The following is an 18792-nucleotide window of genomic DNA, read 5'->3' on the forward strand; positions in this document are numbered from 1 at the left end:
CCGCCAAAGAGGATTACATCGGATAAATCTCCATGAAGATCATGGAGAACTTTGTATTGAAGATCCAAAAGAGAGAAGAAGCCATCTAGCTAATAACTACGGACCCGTAGGTCTGAAGTGAACTACTCACGAGTCATTGGAGGGGCGATGATGTTGATGAAGAAGCCCTCCAACTCCAAAGTCCCCTCCGTCAGGGCACCGGGAAGGGTCTCCTGATGAGATCTCACGGAAACGGAAGCTTGCGGCGGAGGAAAAGTGTTTTCGTGGACGCCCTGATTTTTTCTGGATTTTTAGGGAATTTATAAGCCAAAGACCTAGGGCAGGGGAGAGCCAGGGAGACCACAAGCTTGCTTGTCGCGGCCTCCCCCCTATCCGCGGCAACAGGGCTTGTGGGCTCCCTGTGGGCCCACTTGCTTGGCCCTCAAGCCTCCCAATCTTCTTCCGTTCTGGAAAAAATCATTTTGGGGATTTTATTCCATTTGGACTCCGTTCCAAAATCAAATCTGAAAAGAGTAAAAAACACAGAAAAAACAGGAACTGGCACTTGGCACTGAGTTAATAAGTTAGTCCCAAAAAGATATAAAAGGTAAACAAAACATCCAAAGTTCACAAGATAACAGCGTGAAACCATCAAAAACTATAGATACGTTTGAGACGTATCACTAAGCAATAGAGAGATTAAACTAATTCTGCAAAAGACTGTCAATAGTTCTAGAAAGAATTGGTCTCCATGATGCATTGTGGGCTTATAGAACTGCTTATAAGAATCCCATGGGCATGTCTCCATACAAAATGGTTTACGGTAAAGCATGTCATTTACCTCTTGAGCTAGAGCATAAGGCTTATTGGGCAATCAAAGAGCTCAACTTTGATTTCAAACTTGCTGGTGAGAAGAGGTTATTTGATATTAGCTCACTTGATGAATGGAGAGCTCAGGCATATGAAAATGCCAATTTATTCAAAGAAAAGATTAAGAGGTGGCATGATAAAAGGATGCAAAAACGTGAGTTCAGTGTAGATGATTATGTCTTGCTATATAATTCTCGTTTAAGATTTTTTGCACGCAAGCTTCTCTCTAAATGGGAAGGTCCTTACATTGTTGAGGAAGTATATCGCTCCGGTGCCATCAAGATCAACAACACGGAAGGTAATTTTTCGAGAGTGGTAAATGGGCAAAGAATCAAGCATTATATCTCAGGTACTCCCATAAATGTTGAAAGCAATATTATCAATACCATAACTCCGGAGGAGTACATAAGGGATATTTATCATCCTGTTTCAGACTCCGAAAACGAAGAGGTATGTGATTCGGTAAGTAAACCGACTCCAAAACTTTTCCAGTAGGAATTTTTCTCCGTTTTGGAATTTTTAGAAAATTAGAAAAATATAAAGCAGTCTGGAAAGCGCACGAGGAGGCGACAAGCCTGCCAGGCGCGGGCCACCCCCTGGCCACGCCTGGGGGCTTGTGATCACCTTGTGTGCCTCCCGGACTCCGTTTTCTTGCGGAGCACTCCTTCTGGTCGGAAAAAAATCGTTATATATTCTCCAGAAAGGTCTAACCCTCGTATCGCGCAAATTTCCTCTGTTTTCGTTTCGAGCGTGTTTCTGCCGCAGATTTAGAGCAAGATGTCGTCTCAGGAATCTATAGGGGAGAACGATCTCCCTCAAGTCTATGACGAAGTAAATGCTGATCTGAAAAGAATGGAGGTCATAGAGGCCAAGGAAAGGCTACCTGAAGAAACTAAGGGAAAAAATAAGGAGAAGAATCCGGCGTTGGACGAAGGGCAATCTGTGCTCAACAAGGAAGAAGTTGAGGAAGAGGATTTTCTTCAACCCTACCTCCACCTTTTACCTCCATCCTTGATCGAGCTCTTGAGGTTATGTGAAATAACTCGTGTTCGTAATACTTATATCAATCATGAAGTTGCTTTGCTGGAGAAACATATCACAGAGCTCCAAGGTATAAATCAAAGATTGATGGCCCTCTTGGAATCAAAAGAGAAGACAACTCCACCACCATCACCTTCAAAGGAATATAACTAAGGACGTGTATGGGCAATCCCCTTGGCTTGTGCCAAGGTTGGGGGAGTTGCCATAGTATCGTATCACCATCACATCTTTTACCTTTACCTTTTCTTAGTTCGTTCCTTTTTGGTTTTATCTTTCTCTAGTAGAATAAAGTCCTTAGTGTTTTAGGCTTGAGTTTTGCTTTGTGTCACCCCTGATGTATTCGAGTTCGTGAGTCATATAATAAAGAGTGTTTTAGTTAAGGGCCTTGCTTCATGCCATGATCTAAAGAAAAGAATGATAAAAGAACAAAAGCATGAAAGATCATGTAATGATCTTATGGAAAGTGATGACCTCACATATAAAAAGAATGTTGATTGAAACTTATTGTGGGTGGACAAACGTAGACCTTGGTCATTGTTGCAATTAATAGGAAGTAATAAAGAAGGAGAGGTTCTCATATATATATCATCTTTGACACCATCTATGATTGTGAACACTCACTAAACCATTGCATGCTTAGAAGTAGATGTTGGACAAGGAAGACAACATAATGAATTATGTTTGCTTGGTTCCGAACAATGATTATATGACTAGAGATCCCTTAGCATGTGACGATTGCTTCCACCTCTTATCAACCAAAACTCCCGCACCAGGTAAATATACTACTTGTGCATCCATAAACCTTCAATCCAGTTTTGCTATGAGAGTACACCATACCAACCTATGGATTGAATAAGATCCCTCAAGTAAGTTGTCATCGGTGCAAGCAATAAAAATTGCTCCCTAAATATGTATGATATATTAGGGTGTGGAAAACAAGCATTGTACGAACCTATGATGAGGAATACATAAAAGCGACAGACTGCATAATAAAGTTCTTTATCACAGGAGGCAATATAAAGTGACGTTGCTTCACACTAAGAGGACACACATCCAAACCCCAAAATCCCATGACAACCTATGCTTCCCTCTGCGAAGGGCCTATCTTGTACCTTTACTTTTTTTCCCTTGAAAGAGTCATGGTGATCTACACCAATTCCTTATTTCGCCTTTATCTTGGCTAACGTCATATGCTAGGGAAAGATCTATATTCATATGTCAACTTGGAAGTAAGTATTCATAAATTATTATTGTTGACATTACCCTTGAGGTAAATAGTTGGGAGGCGAAACTATAAGCCCCTATCTTTCTCTGTGTCCGATTGAAACTTTGATCTCATGAGTACCACGTGAGTTGTAGCAATTGTAGAAGACCAAAGGATGATTGAGTATGTGGATTTGCTTTACAAGCTCTTATTTGACTCTTTCCAATATTATGATAAATTGCAATTGCTTCAATGACTAAAGGTTATTGGTTGTTAATTCTCAATAAGGTTCTTGATCCATACTTTACCTTGTGATGGAATTATCACTTTAGTATAAGAGATTATATGATGATATTGTTGTTCTGATTAAGATCAAGATGCCTGCATGTCCTTATCATATTTTGTCGACACCTCTCTCTCTAAACATGTGAGCATATTTATTGATCTCGGCTTTCGCTTGAGGACAAGCGAGGTCTAAGCTTGGGGGAGTTGATACGTCCATTTCACATCATGATTTTATGTTGATATTTATCGCTTTATGGGCTGTTATTACACTTCACGGTACAATACTTATGCCTTTTCTCTCTTATTTTGCAAGGTTTACATGAAGAGGGAGAATGCCGGCAGTTGGAATTCTGGCCTGAAAAAGGAGGAAGTTTGAGATACCTATTATGCGCAACTCCAAAAGCCGTGAAAATCAACGGGGAATTATTTTGGAATTTGTAAAAAATACTGGGTGGAAGAAGTACCAGAGGGGAGCCACCAGGAGGCCACAAGCCTGCTAGGCGCGGCCTACCCCCTGGCCGCACCTAGAGAGCTTGTGCGCTCCCTGTTGGCCCTCTCGCTCCCCTCTTTTGCTATAAGGAGGGTTTTGTTCCAGAAAAAATCAGGAGGAGGATTTCGGGAGGAATCGTCGCCGCCACGAGGCGGAACTTGAGCAAAACCAATCTAGAGCCCCGGCAGGGTCGGCCTGCCGGGATAACTTCCCTCCCGGAGGGGGAAATCGTTGCCATTGTCATCACCAACACTCCTCTCATCGGAGGGGACTCATCACCATCGACATCTTCATCAGCACCATCTCATCTCCAAACCCTAGTTCATCTCTTGTAACCAATCTCTGTCTCGCGACTCCGATTGGTACTTGTAAGGTTGCTAGTAGTGTTAATTACTCTTTGTAGTTGATGCTAGTTAGATTACAAGGTGGAAGATTATATGTTCAGATCCTTGATGCTATTCAATACCTCTCTGGTCATGAACATAATTATTCTTTGTGAGTAGTCACTTTTGTTCCTGAGGACATGGGATAAGTCATGCTATAAGTAGTCATGTGAATTTGGTATTCGTTCGATATTTTGATGTGTTGTATGTTGTTTCTCCTCTAGTGCTGTTATGTGAACGTCGACTACATAACACTTTACCATTATTTGGGCCTAGATGAAGGTATTGGGACGTAGTAAGTAGATGATGGGTTGCTAGAGTGACAGAAGCTTAAACCCTAGTTTATGCGTTGCTTCGTAAGGGGCTGATTTGGATCCACTAGTTTAATGCTATGGTTAGACTTTGTCTTAATTCTTCTTTCATAGTTGTGGATGCTTGCAACAGGGGTTAATCATAAGTAGAATGTTTGTCCAAGTAAGGGCAGCACCCAAGCATGAGTCCACCCTGATACTGTCGTGGTTTTGTCACGACAGATGTCCTCATGAAAGGACTTAGTACTGGAGTCATCGCACCTCGGTGGCGACTCAAAGGGGTTAAGCGGGAGAGACACGGCGATTTACATAGGTTCGGCCCCTCGTGAGGAGGTAAAGGCCTACGTCCTACTTTGGTTTGTATTGATGTGGTTTCGATTACAAGGAGGGCGTAACTTGCCAGACCTAGCACTCGATGATTTCTAACCTGCCCTTTCCTCCCCTAGGACTCGCCTTTATATACAGGTCGAACCCCTAGGGTTTACAAGGATAATTTCCTTCCTACAAGTCGTGCCCCCTGTGCTCTCTAAGTCGCCATCTTCCGAAGCTTGGAGACCTCCCAGGAATCATAAACCGTCACACGACCTTGATCCGGCCAGGACAAGGCCCCAATAACTGTTTGGGTGAATCGCCTAATTGATAACCCGGCCCAACTAGGGCGGGTCATCCACACGTAATATCCCCAACATTAGGCCCCAAATTGACTTGAACTTCTTTTTCATGCCAATACTTTTGCTTAGTTGAAGGCGATTCATTCCTCATTTTTCTTCATACGTCAGAAATTCTAACCCGCCATCTGGCACCGAAAATTCTTTAAATCGCCAAACCATTTCTTGTTGGCCTCTCCTTATCCCTCGATCTTCGGGAAGACTGACACAACTCCAACGGATCTTAGCGCATCGTTATCCCAAAATCTTCGGCACGCATTTGTAGCGAATCTTTTTATTCCGCGGCGGTTCCCGCTCACGGCGCCTTGATTCCAGCGCCCGCCCTAATAAATAGACGGGGGGGACAGGACTGGTGCTTCCCACCTACCAGTCTCGTCAACCTCCTCCCCATCATTGGAGCGAGGAAATCTCATCGCCTCCCGAGGACTCCGCCGCCGACCGTACTCTCCGTCTTCGCCCGAGAAGCTTCGGCGCCGCCCATAGGCCTTTCGCCGTCGTCAAGCTTCGCGCCGCGGCCGATCCGCCCGCCGCCATTGACCACCGCATCGTCGTCGACCATCTGGCCGTTCGGCACACGAACTCCACCGCCGCTGAAGACCTCTTCGCTCGACGGAACCTCCGTGCTTCTCCAACAACCTTCGTCACCGTCGGCCTCTTTCGTCCGAAAGCATCAGGTTAGGCCTCCGCCCATTTTGGGAATAGATCCAATCTCTGCTTGAATCTCCGGCCATTGCCATGTTCTTGATGTTCCTCGTGAGTAGGTGTCGCATACCCTAAACTGATTAGCATAAACGTTGACGAGATAGCCAATGTTTTGAATACCTTTATTCCTCCGCCCTTACTTGTGAACTGAGAATGGCATTTTATCAAACGAAGGGCGTCACCTTGCCTCGGTAATAAATTGATGTATTCAGCCATTTCTCACGTTTTTTACTTGCCTGATAGATCCATCATTTACCTACTGTTTGTAGAAAGTTGTTTGCGGTCTTCATACTTTGATATTTTGAGCGAACGTTTCCATCATCCTTAGAACGCAACCCTCACGAATAGCCAAACTCTGTAAGTTGCCATAGTACCCCAACTCGGCTTTTGATATGGCGGGTCAAGCTTCCTTCTCAATCCGTGCACAAATTTCTTGGCGTTTTAGATGAACTTATTTCACCCCTTACAGTAGATGCTCAAGGCGTATAAATCCATACTTTACTTCCTTGTAGCATGGGCACCGTCTTCAAAAGTGATTTGCTTCCTACCAAGGTCGATGACACCGTACTCGCAGACTATGTGAAAACGGGCAACTTGGACCCTCAGAATGTTATCGGCTGGCGTACCGGGTTCGGAGAAGATCTCCCTAACCCCAAAGAAGGGGAAATAGTCGTTTTTGTTGAACACCTGGAGCGGGGTTTTAAGCCGCCCGGATCGAAGTTTCTTAGAGACGCCATGGCTTTCATGAACGTCCCCCTCCAGGATTTGGGACCAAATTCCATAAGTAACTTATGCCAATTCCAAGTGTTCTGCGAGGCTTATCTGCGGATTGAGCCCTCTGTTCCTTTATTCTGGCACTTTTTCCATCTGAATCGCCAAACGGAATTCCACAACGGCCCCAGCCTGGAACTCGGCGGTGTCAATGTCCAGCGCCGTAGGGATAGCCCATTTCCCTCACTCGCCATGCCCAGCCACCCCAAAGGTTGGGGCGAGTCTTGGTTCTACTGTCAAGAGACTTCTCCGGCAGGCGAAAACAAGCTTCTGGGCTACAGGAAAAATCACCTTCCAACGAACTTCAAGCTTTCAGACAAGCTTACCGAGGAGGAGGAATCAGAATTCATCCCAGTACTGTCCGAGTTAAGATCCTTGACAAACAACGGCCTTACTGGGGTTGACCTAATCCATTGCTGGGTCGAATGGCGTATTCTCCCTCTGAGTCGCCGGGACGGTCTGATGTGCGAATTTGATGGCACCCTAGGTCATCCTCAATGTTATTTCCATACGGCTTTAACAGAAAAGGACATCATCACTATTATCAAGAAGCTGACTGGCGAGCCTGCGGGAAAATGCGGCCAAATCGGCCTCAAGCCTTTCTGCAAACTTAACCCGGCGCCCAAGGTGAACAAATCTGACCCGCCTTTGGTCTTTACTTCTTATGCTTCATTTGTATTGTGATTTTTGTAACATATGCTATTTCAGAAAGGCGATAAGTTTTGGTCCAGGAAGCCCAAAAGGCCAGCCATGAAAAATGTTAAGCCGCCTTCAAAGAAAACCAAGGGTAAGGGCAAAGCTGCTACGGCTGAGCCATCCGAAGTCGATGAATCTCAAGTCGGCGATGCACTTTCGGAGGTAAAAGTTCATCCTCTTTTACTTCCCATTCACTACTGTTAATCTTTGTATTTATATCTCTGTCTCTCTTGAAATAGAATGATGGCAACGAAAGCCAGGAGGACTGTGTTGAGGTAATTTCTGTTTCCTCCGATTCATCTCCTTCTCCACCTAAGCCGGCCAGGCGAGTTTGTGGGAAAGTTCTCTTCTCACACCCAAATGCTTGTTTGGACCCAAATTTCCTACTCAAGAAAGCACAGCATACTTCAAATCGGAAGACCCGAAGTCATTCCGGTGATCTGGTGTCCGGCTTACCAGCAACGAACAAAAGGAAACCAAATGAGGTACTTATGAATTACAATTCTTCATGTTTCTTTGGATCACATCTGTAACCCGCCTATATTTTTGACGTATAATTCTTGTAGAACTCTCCTCCTACATCCGGCGACTCAGTGATGTCGACACTTCCGCCAATGATTCTAGTTCCTGGGTAAGTCTTTTGATAATATTACTTTGAATTCTGAGGGTAATAGACTTCCAGTTCCTTAATGTGCTTCTCCCTTCTTTTAGGGCACAGGCCAAGAAAAGGAAAACCAGCGGATCAACTCCTGTCACAACTTCAGAGCCCATCAAAGAATCAATGCCGACTCAGGACAAGCCGGACCAAGGCGAACCTGAAACGCAAATGGATCTTCCAGACTCGCCCAAGGACACAATGGATGCCCCTAAGTCGCCAAGCCCATTGATGACAAAAGAAGACCCGGATGCTGTGGTTATCACTGGTACCGGCTTCTCCAAGCCGGCGGCAACTGTTTTGTCAAATCATGTGGCATCCTCCTCTCAAGCCATTCCCGAATCTGGACTCTCCAAGGCGAGGCTTTCTGAATATGAAAATCTGGAGTTCAAGGAACTCTGCTCTGGCTTTTCAAGTCGCCTGGAGGCGAGCTACGAGATGGAGAAAAGCCTGCTGCGGATGTTAAAAAACAAACATGAGGTAAGTTTTGTTATATTGTATTACTCCCATTAGCCCCCAAGGGCCGGGTCATCAGTAAAAAGATGAGTCGGGTCTTGAAAAATTTAGGAAAAACTTTGCGACCAGTGACCCCCAAGGGCTGGGTCATCAGTAAAAAGATGAGTCGGGTCTTGATATCGTATAATTTGATCTGAAAAGAAAAAATTATACATTAGCCCCCAAGTGTCAGGGATATTTGCTTGCAATAGTTCTGAGACTTGTCCCTTTTTTATACTTTCAACAGGAAACTCTTGCTCAGACTGAATCGGCGCTTGGCGATTTATAGAAGAACTTATCTGGTCAGCAAGATGCCCGAGCTAAGTCGGAGGAGAAATATCAATTGGCCTTGGATGAGCTGGACAAACTAAAAATCGATCTGAAAAGAGCTCAAGCTGACCAAGACGCTGCCATAAAAATAGCAGAAAAGGCTGAAGCCAGGCTGGCCACTGTGCAACAAGAATTGTCCGGCTTAAAGCGTCATATTTTAAACATGACGCAAGCCGTCTTTGGTAAGCTTTACTCAAACTTTTGGTCTTTTCTGCCTCCTTTTTCCTTTTTTAAATAACTCTTATCATAAGTCGCTGATTATCATGACCCCTTACTCAGGTCCAAGAGCCGCCAACCTTCAGGAAGACTGCGTGCTCATGCTGAAGGCGATTTACACGCTGACAGAGCAACTGTACACCGGCAGTGTCTTAACTGTCAAGGCTGTGATGGGCGCCAAAGAGCCTATAACTTCCATAAAGAAAGTGCTTGGCTGCCTATCAACACTTCCTCCTCATATTGGCGAGCTAACTAGGTCAGCCGCCCGAAGGGGTGTTCTGACTGCCTTGAGTCGCTGCTTGGTGTATGCCCCAGAGATTAACCCGGAAGAGGTAGCGGCAGGCTTCCCTCAACTCAAAGACGACGGGTCAGAATTCGTTGAAGAGGACTATCAACGGGTTGTCAAGGATTCCCGACTGGCAGCAACCCAACTCGCAGCGAGTCTTGATCTATCAAAGTATCAGGCGGCTTATGACAGCAAAAACAAAAAGGTCAACCCGCCAACCTTTGTGACGACCAGTTTAACTCCTCGGGACCCAAGAACCCTTTCGACTTGGAAGCTGACTTGGCATCAATCCTGACTGATGAAGATGACTTCGCAGCTCTAGCTAAGTGCAACTGGGTATTGGGCGATTTGCAAATTGAGGTCGGCCAAAGCTCGCAGCAAAATGATCCTAAGGCGCCAACAGAATAAACCTCATCAATTTGGCCTGAGAGCCATGTAATAGGTTTTTTTTATAAGTCGATACTGCTTCTGTGATACTCTTTGAAAGAACCTTTATATCGCCCATAAGGCGATTTGAAATATTTGAGACTTCTTTATGATGCTTAACCCGCCATGCATGAAGTAATTCTGATCATCAACCTGACTTAGGCTTTGAAAACAACATATGTGAAACAAAATAAGTGATAACAAATATTTCCCAGAGGGATCAGAAAGAAAGGTTAAAAACCCTCGAGGCTATGCCACGAAGAAAAAATAGCAAACAACAATTTCGTCGGCTCATAAGGTCGCGACGGGATGGGGTGAGTCAAAAAACTCGAACACACACCCTAAATGCAGGTTTCGTCGACTCATAAGGTCGCGACAGGATGAGGCGAGTCAGAAAGCTCGAGCACACACCCTAAATGCAGGTTTCGTCGGCTCATAAGGTCGCGACAGGATGAGGCGAGTCAGAAAGATCGAGCACACACCCTAAATGCAGGTTTCGTCGGCTCATAAGGTCGCGACAGGATGAGGCGAGTCAGAATGCTCGTGCACACACCCTAAATGCAGGTTTCGTAGGCTCATAAGGTCGTGACAGGATGAGGCGAGTCAGAAAGCTCGAGCACACACCCTAAATGCAGGTTTCGTCGGCTCATAAGGTCGCGACAGGATGAGGCGAGTCAGAAAGCTCGTGCACACACCCTAAATGCAGGTTTCATCGGCTCATAAGGTCACGACAGGATGAGGCGAGTCAGAAAGCTCGAGCAGACACCCTAAATGTAGGTTTCGTCGGCTCATAAGGTCGCGACAGGATGAGGCGAGTCAGAAAGCTCGAGCACACACCCTAAATGCAGGTTTCGTCGGCTCATAAGGTCGCGACAGGATGAGGCGAGTCAGAAAGCTCGAGCACACACCCTAAATGCAGGTTTCGTCAGCTCATAAGGTCGCGACAGGATGAGGCGAGTCAGAAAGCTTGTGCACACACCCTAAATGATGACTCTGTCGGCTCATAAGGTCGCAACAGGATGACACAATTACTCTTTAATGAAGCAGCCCCCAAGCCAGGGAGTATTTATAACTTTACTACTTCATAATGAAACTGAAAAACTTATAAAATGTGGAGCTTAAGAGCTCAAGTGTAATAAGGCCGCAGGTGGGCAATATTCCAGGGGCGAGTTGACTCAGCCTCCGTGGTTGGCCGGTTAGGCCGGAGATGGACCAAATAATAAGAGCCTTTGCGGAGGTTCTTGCTGACGACGAACGGCCCTTCCCAAGGCGGTGACAACTTGTGCATGCCTGCACGATCTTGTATCAACCGAAGAACTAAGTCGCCTTCCTGAAAGGTCCGACTTTTAACCCGGCGGTTGTGATAACACCGCAGATCCTGCTGGTAGATAGCTGAACGGGCCGCAGCCAGGTCACGCGCCTCCTCTAAGGCATCCAAAGAGTTTTGACGCGCCAGCTCATTGTCTTGTTCCACATACGCGGCGACTCTCAGTGAATCATGTCTTATGTCAGTAGGGAGAACAGCCTCTGCTCCGTAGACCAGAAAGAAAGGGGTGAAACCCGTGGATCGGTTCGGGGTGGTCCGAATACTCCACATCACTGAAGGTAGTTCTTCAACCCAACACCCTGGGGTTTTTTCCAGGGGAACCATGAGTCGGGGCTTAATCCCTCGCAACACCTCCTGATTTGCCCATTAGATTGTGGGTGAGCGAGTGCAGAAACGTCAAGTCGGATATGTTCTCGACGACAAAACTCCTGCATCGCCCCTTGGGACAAGTTAGTACCATTATCAGTAATGATACTGTGCGGATATCCAAACCGGAAAATCAACTTCTTCAACAATTTGACCGCTGTTTCCCCATCGCAAGCTCCAACAGGTTCCGCCTCAATCCACTTGGTGAACTTGTCAACCGCCACCAGCAGATGGGTCTTCTTGTTAGAGGACATTTTAAAGGGGCCGACCATGTCCAGCCCCCAGACTGCAAAAGGCCAAGTGATGGGGATCATTCTTAATTCTTGAGTCGGCACATGAGCCTGCCGCCCATAACGCTGGCACCCTTCGCACCGACGAACTATATCTTCTGCACCTGCATGAGCCGTCGGCCAAAAGAAACCATGACGGAAAGCCTTTGATACCAAAGAACGTGACCCGGCGTGATGCCCACAGTCTCCGGAATGAATGTCATTTAAGATTATGCATCCTTCTTCGGAGGAAACACATCGCTGAAAAACTCCAGAGGCGCTCCGCTTATATAACTCTCCATTGATGATGACCATGGACTTGCTGCGCCGAACGATTTGACGAGCCAAAACCTCATCTGTCGGTAACTCGCCCCGAGCGAGATAAGCCAGATAAGGAAGAACCCAATCTGGCGTGACATGGAGAGCCGCCACAAGCTGAGACTCAGGATCTGGTATTGCTAATTCCTCCGCCGATGGTGGAGTCACGGATGGTTTATGTAAGATATCCAGAAAAACATTAGGAGGAACCGGCTTTCTCTGGGAGCCAAGTCGTGAGAGGGCGTCAGCTGCCTCATTGAGGCTCCGATCAATATGGTCCACCTGATAACCATGAAAATGACCCGCCACATCAGACACAGCTCGCCTATAAGCCGCCATCATGGGGTCCCGAGAATCCCAGGTGCCCGATACTTGCTGTGCCACCAAATCAGAGTCGCCAAAGCATCTGACTCGTGTTAAATTCATCTCCTTGGCGAGTCGCAAGCCGTGAAGCAGAGCTTCGTATTCCGCCGCATTGTTAGCGCACGGAAACATGAGTCGGAGAACGTAACAGAACTTATCTCCTTGAGGGGATACCAACACCACTCCAGCCCCCGAGCCTTCGAGCTGCCTAGACCCATCAAAATAAATGGTCCAGTAAGTGAGATCAGGCCGTTCTTCCGGAGCCTGTAACTCCGTCCAGTCGTTAACGAAATCAACTAAGGCCTGGGACTTAATGGTTGTGCGGGGAGTATACTGTATGTGATGGGGCCCAAGTTCTATTGCCCACTTGGCGATTCGCCCTGTTGCCTCCCGATTCTGGATGATGTCCCCAAGGGGGGCAGAGCTAACGACCGTGATAGGGTGTTCTTGGAAATAATGCTTAAGTTTTCGACTCGCCATAAATACCCCCATATACTAATTTCTGCCAATGTGGGTACCGCTGCTTGGAAAGAGTTAGCACCTCGCTGATAAAATATACCGGACGTTGCACTGGGTATTCCTTCCCTTCCTCCTTTCTCTCAACGACAACCGCCCCACTTACCGCTTTGGAATTTGCCGCGATATACAGAAGCATGGGCTCCTTTTCGGTTGGGGCAGCCAGGACCAGCGGGTTAACCAATTGGCGTTTCAAGGCTTCGAGCGCCTCGTCTACCTCATTTGTCCAAACAAACCGATTGGATTTCCTCAATAACTGATAAAGAGGGATCGCCTTCTCCCCCAGGCGACTCACAAAACAACTTAGGGCCGCAATGCGACCCGCCAGTCGTTGAACTTGATTAACGTTCGCCGGCTTTCCAAGGGTTGTAACCGCTTCGATCTTGTTCGGGTTAGCTTCAATGTCACGTTCCGATACCAGGAAACCCAGTAATTTCCCTACAGGTACACCAAAAACACACTTTGTGGGATTTAGCTTCATCTGATATACCCGTAGATTATCGAACGTTTCTTTGAGATCCTCCAGTAGCGTCTCCCCGTGGCGGGTCTTGATCACAATATCGTCGACATAGGCATGGACGTTGCGACCAATTTGGTTACGAGGCAATTTTGGATGTAGCGTTGATAAGTCGCCCCCGCACTCTTGAGTCCAAAGGGCATGGATACATAACAAAAGGCCCCGAAGGGGGTTATAAAGGCTGTTTTCTCTTGATCCTCCACGGCCATCTTGATTTGATGATATCCTGAATAGGCGTCCAGAAAGCACAATCGTTCGCATCCCGCCACCGAGTCAACGATTTGGTCGATGCGGGGAAGAGCGAAGGGATCTTTTGGACAAGCTCTGTTGAGGTCTGTGTAGTCGATACACATACGAAAAGTACCATTCTTCTTGAGTACCAAAACCGGGTTAGCCAGCCATTTGGGGTGAAAAACTTCCACGATGAACCCGGCGGCTAAAAGGCGGGCGACTTCTTCCCCAATCGCCTTGCGTCGCTCCTCGTTAAATCTGCGAAGGTACTGCTGGATGGGTTTGCACTTTGGGTCAACATTAAGATGGTGCTCAGCGAATTATCTCGGCACACCAGGCATGTCTGAAGGTTTCCATGCAAAGATGTCCCGATTCTCACGGATGAATTCGATGAGCGCGCTTTCCTATTTGGGGTCCAGACCCGTCCCAATGGTGAACTGCTTGGATAAATCGCCCGGCACGAAATCGATTGTCTTAGTGTCATCCGTTGGTTTGAACTTGAGGGGCGACTCAGAATCTGTAGTCGGTTTCTTCAGGGGTGACATATCCGCCGGGTCAACATTGGCCCGATGGTGTTCGAGCTCTTCCGCAGCACAGGCGACTTCCGCATAAGTCGCGTCCCCTTCTTCACATTCCTTTGCAATCCTTCTATCTCCATCAACCGTGATGGGTCCTTTGGGACCAGGCATTTTGAGCTTGAGATAGATATAGCATGGGCGAGCCATGAAGAGGGCGTAAGCCAGCCGCCCAAACAGCGCATGGTAGGGGCTTTTCAATTTGACCACCTCGAAGATTAGTGACTCCGACCTATAATTCTGCGCAGTTGCAAACGCCACTGTGAGCCTGACTCGGCCTATGGGATAGGCCGACTTGCCTGGGACGATTCCGTGGAAAACCGTAGTTGAAGGCATCGGGTCTTTTTCCAATAGGTTCATCCTTTGGAAAGTGTCAAAGTATAGGACACTGATGCTGCTGCCACCATCCATTAGCACTTTTGATAGGGTGTAACCCCCGACTTGGGGAGCCACGACCAACGCCAGATCGCCCGGGTTATCAACTCTCGACGGGTGATCCTCCCTGCTCCACGTTATGGTTTACTCAGACCAATGGAGGTATCTGGGAAGCGCTGGTTCAGATACACTGTACTCCCGGTGAAAACATGATACTGCCCATTACTTAGTTGTTTGGGGTTGCTGCGAAAGCCCCCATTGTCGTCCTAACCCTGCGGAGCCCCTGCGGAGCCCCTGCGGGGGTGGCTGCTGGAAAACTCCTGGCGGGTTATACCGTCGCTGGTGGTGCACCGGGTATTGGCCGCCGCCTGGCTGCGGACCTCCCTGAGCCCCATGTTCGGGAAAGCCACCGAAAGGGTTCTGTCTTTGGTTGGGTGCGGCGAATTGCTCCTGACGCTGGTCCGGGTCATCGTTTTGTCTCTTCTTGATCGCCTCCGCCCGAAACTCTCGCATCACGAAGCACTTTTCCCAAGAGTGAGTCGCCGGACCGTCTGTCGTGGCGTGGTGCGGGCAAGGGCCTTTGAGTAGCTCTTCGTAGTTACGCGGCCTCTTCCCGCTGAACCTTCGATTCTTCTTCTTGCCATTGTTGGCGTTGGTGTTGACGACTAAGTCCGAAGGCTCCTCCTGCGGTGTCCGCTTGCCATTGGTCCCTTGATTGTGACGGTTACGCCCCTGGAACCGGGTATGATTTTTGGATAACTCGCCCTTCTTAGACGAGTTAGCCTTACCATCCTCGCCAGGATCTTTGGTATCATCAGCCTCAGCGTATCTAGTGAGGGTGTCCATCAGTTCTCCCATGTCTTGGACCTTTCGCTTGAGTCGCCCCAATTTTTGCACCAAGGGTTCGTAATGGCAATTATGCTCGAGGATGAGCACAGCTTGAGCCGCCGTAATACCATCTGACGAATGGATAATTTCTGCAACCCGCCGTGACCAATGGTGGGCCGACTCATCCGGGCGCTGAACACAGTGCTGTAGATCGACGATCGTCATCGGACGTTTGCAAGTTCCTCGGAAGTTTTTGATGAAACGTTCTTTTAACTCGGCCCAGGACTGGATGGAATTGGGAGGTAAGTTTTTCAACCAAGTATGTGATGACCCTTCGAGCATCATCGTGAAGTATCTGGCGCAAACCGCCTCGTTCACGTCGAGCATGAACATGGCGATTTCATAACTTTCTATCCATGATGCCGGCTCGAGGTCCGGGGTATAATTAGGCACTTTCCTTGGCCCTTTGAAGTCCTTGGGCATCCTTTCGTTACGAAGGGCGGGGGACAAGCACGGTACGCCAACTCGCCCTCCGCCCCCGACGAGGGGGGCCGGGGCGTCTTGGGTGTTCGGGAGATCCCGGCCCGGCGGGTTCCGTTCAGGCGGGTTGTCCTGTGGGACATGTCGTGGCCCGCTGTTTACGGCGGGTTGGTCCTCTGGCCGGCTCCTGGTGTAACTTGTCTGGGGGGTGGAATGCAATCTCTCGAGGCTATGCGAGAACTGGGCTTTTTGAACCACCGCCGTCTTCAACATCTCGATGGCGTTCCTTGCTTCTATCTCGGCAGGGGTGTTGCCGTGAATCGGAAGAGAGTCCAGATGGCGAGTTACGGCAAGCACGTTATCCACCGGGTTGGAAAAGTGGCCTTGAGGCGTCCGGAATCGGGGAATGTGATCCTCAACCGGTTGAGCCGGCGGGTTAGGCGGGTGGCCCGATCCTCCCCCCGGGGCGGCTCCCGCCCAAGGGGTTCGTGGAGTGTCGAACAGGCGGGTCGGGTTGAGATCATGGGGCACGCGACCCTGGTGTCTCCGCTGATGGACAGCGTCGGACGCGCGCTGCTGTCTCTCGACCGCCAGTTGTCAGTGTTTAAACGCATCCTTTCGGCCGTGATTTGAGCTTGCCGAGTCTCGATCCTGGCGGACTCCATCTCGGCGTCCCGATGAGCCTTTGCCACTGCCTCTCTGAGTTTCTCCAGCTCCGTGTTTATCTCCTCTTGGTTCTCTGGTGTGAGGGGAGTCGCCATTAGCCTTGTGATCTCCGCCGCTAAATCCACCAGGACTGCGGCCGGGCTGCTGGACGTCTCGCCGGTTCCATCGCCTCCAGTAGGGTTTTGTGTGGGCTGAGTCGCCCCAGCCATGTAGATGGCGATCTGGCGGCGAGTTCGGTCAAGGATTTCTGGGTCCATGGCCAGCGACAAGCCCCCAAGACAATCCCCATGCAGAGAGCGGATTGAATCTGAGTCGCCCATGGATGATTCATCGTCAGAGTTGACTGGCGTAATTTCCTGAGTCGCCGAGCGTTCTGGCTCCTCTGATCCCTGCGTGAACCCCACAAAGACCGGGCGAGTCAGATTTGGCGTTATGACTTGGCGGACGTACCTGGCCGGCTCGACGATGTCGGTGGAGATGTCCGGCTCAGGCGCGGATGATCCGATCATGCCGATGAAGATGTTGATCTTGCCGAAGGGGACCCTGTAACCAGATTCGATCGAATCCGCTTCAGGTCCCCATTGCTGGTTGTCGATGTAGGTTATCCCGCGGCGGCTCCGAGTCATGAGCCCCGTCGCGTAACTCCCAAACCCTGGTAGGGCTCCCTTTGAGAACTCAACTCCACCGTGCGTAGGCCCCAGGGTGGGCGCCAACTGTCGTGGTTTTGTCACGGCAGATGTCCTCGTGAAAGGACTTAGTACTGGAGCCATCGCACCTCGGTGGCGACTCAAAGGGGTTAAGCGGGAGAGACACGGCGATTTACCCAGGTTCGGCCCCTCGTGAGGAGGTAAAGGCCTATGTCCTGCTTTGGTTTGTATTGATGTGGTTTCGATTACAAGGAGGGCGTAACTTGCCAGACCTAGCACTCGATGATTTCTAACCTGCCCTTTCCTCCCCTGGGACTCGCCTTTATATACACGTCGAACCCCTAGGGTTTACAAGGATAATTTCCTTCCTACAAGTCGTTCCCCCTGTGGTCTATAAGTCGCCATCTTCCGAAGCTTGGAGACCTCCCAGGAATCATAAACCGTCACACGACCTTGATCCGGCCAGGACAAGGCCCCAATAACTGTTTGGGTGAATCGCCTAATTGATAACCCGACCCAACTAGGGCGGGTCATCCACAGGTAATATCCCCAACAATACGTCTCCATCGTATCTACTTTTCCAAACTCTTTTGCCCTTGTTTTGGACTCTAACTTGCATGATTTGAATGGAACTAACCCGGACTGACGTTGTTTTCAGCAGAATTGTCATGGTGTTGTTTTTGTGCAGAAATGAAAGTTCTCGGAACGTCCTGAAAATTTACGGAGAATATTTCTAGAAAATATGAAAAATACCTGTGCAAAGATCCACCAGAGGGGGTGAACCAGTGGGCCACAAGCCCACTGGCCGCGGCCACCCCCAGAGGCCCCGTCAGGGCTTGTGGGGCCCATGAGATTCCACCGCCTCCAAACTCAGCTCTATATATTCCCTTTCATCCCGAAAAAAATCAAGAGAGAAGTGTTCATTGCGTTTCACGATCCAGAGGTGCCGCCACATCCCGTTATTGCCCTGGAGGGCAGATCTGGAGTCCGTTTTGGGCTCCGGATCAAGAAGATCGTCGCCATCGTCATCATCAACCTTCTTCCCTGTCCAATTCCATGAAGCTCTTCATCATTCATGAGTAATATATTCGTAGGCTCGCTGGGCAGTGATGAGTAGGATGAGATCTATCATGTAATCGAGTTAGTTTTGACGGGGATTGATCCCTAGTATACACTATGTTCTGAGATTGATGTTGCTACTACTTTGCCATGCTTAATGCTTGTCACTAGGTGCCGAGTGCCATGAATTCAGATCTGAAATTATTATGTTGTCACCAATATATGTGTGTTTTAGATCCGATCTTGCAAGTTGTGGTTACCTACTATGTGTTATGATCCGGCAACCCCGGAGTGACAATAACCGGAACCACTCCCGGTGATGACCATAGTTTGAGGAGTTCATGTGTTCACCAAGTGCTAATCGTTGGTCTGGTTCTTTACTAAAAGGAGAACCAATATCCCGTAGTATCCATTTGCACCCAGCTACCACGGGAGGGATGGACAATA

Source organism: Hordeum vulgare, chromosome 2H, assembly GCF_904849725.1.
Source record: "Hordeum vulgare subsp. vulgare chromosome 2H, MorexV3_pseudomolecules_assembly, whole genome shotgun sequence".
Lineage (NCBI taxonomy): Eukaryota > Viridiplantae > Streptophyta > Magnoliopsida > Poales > Poaceae > Hordeum > Hordeum vulgare.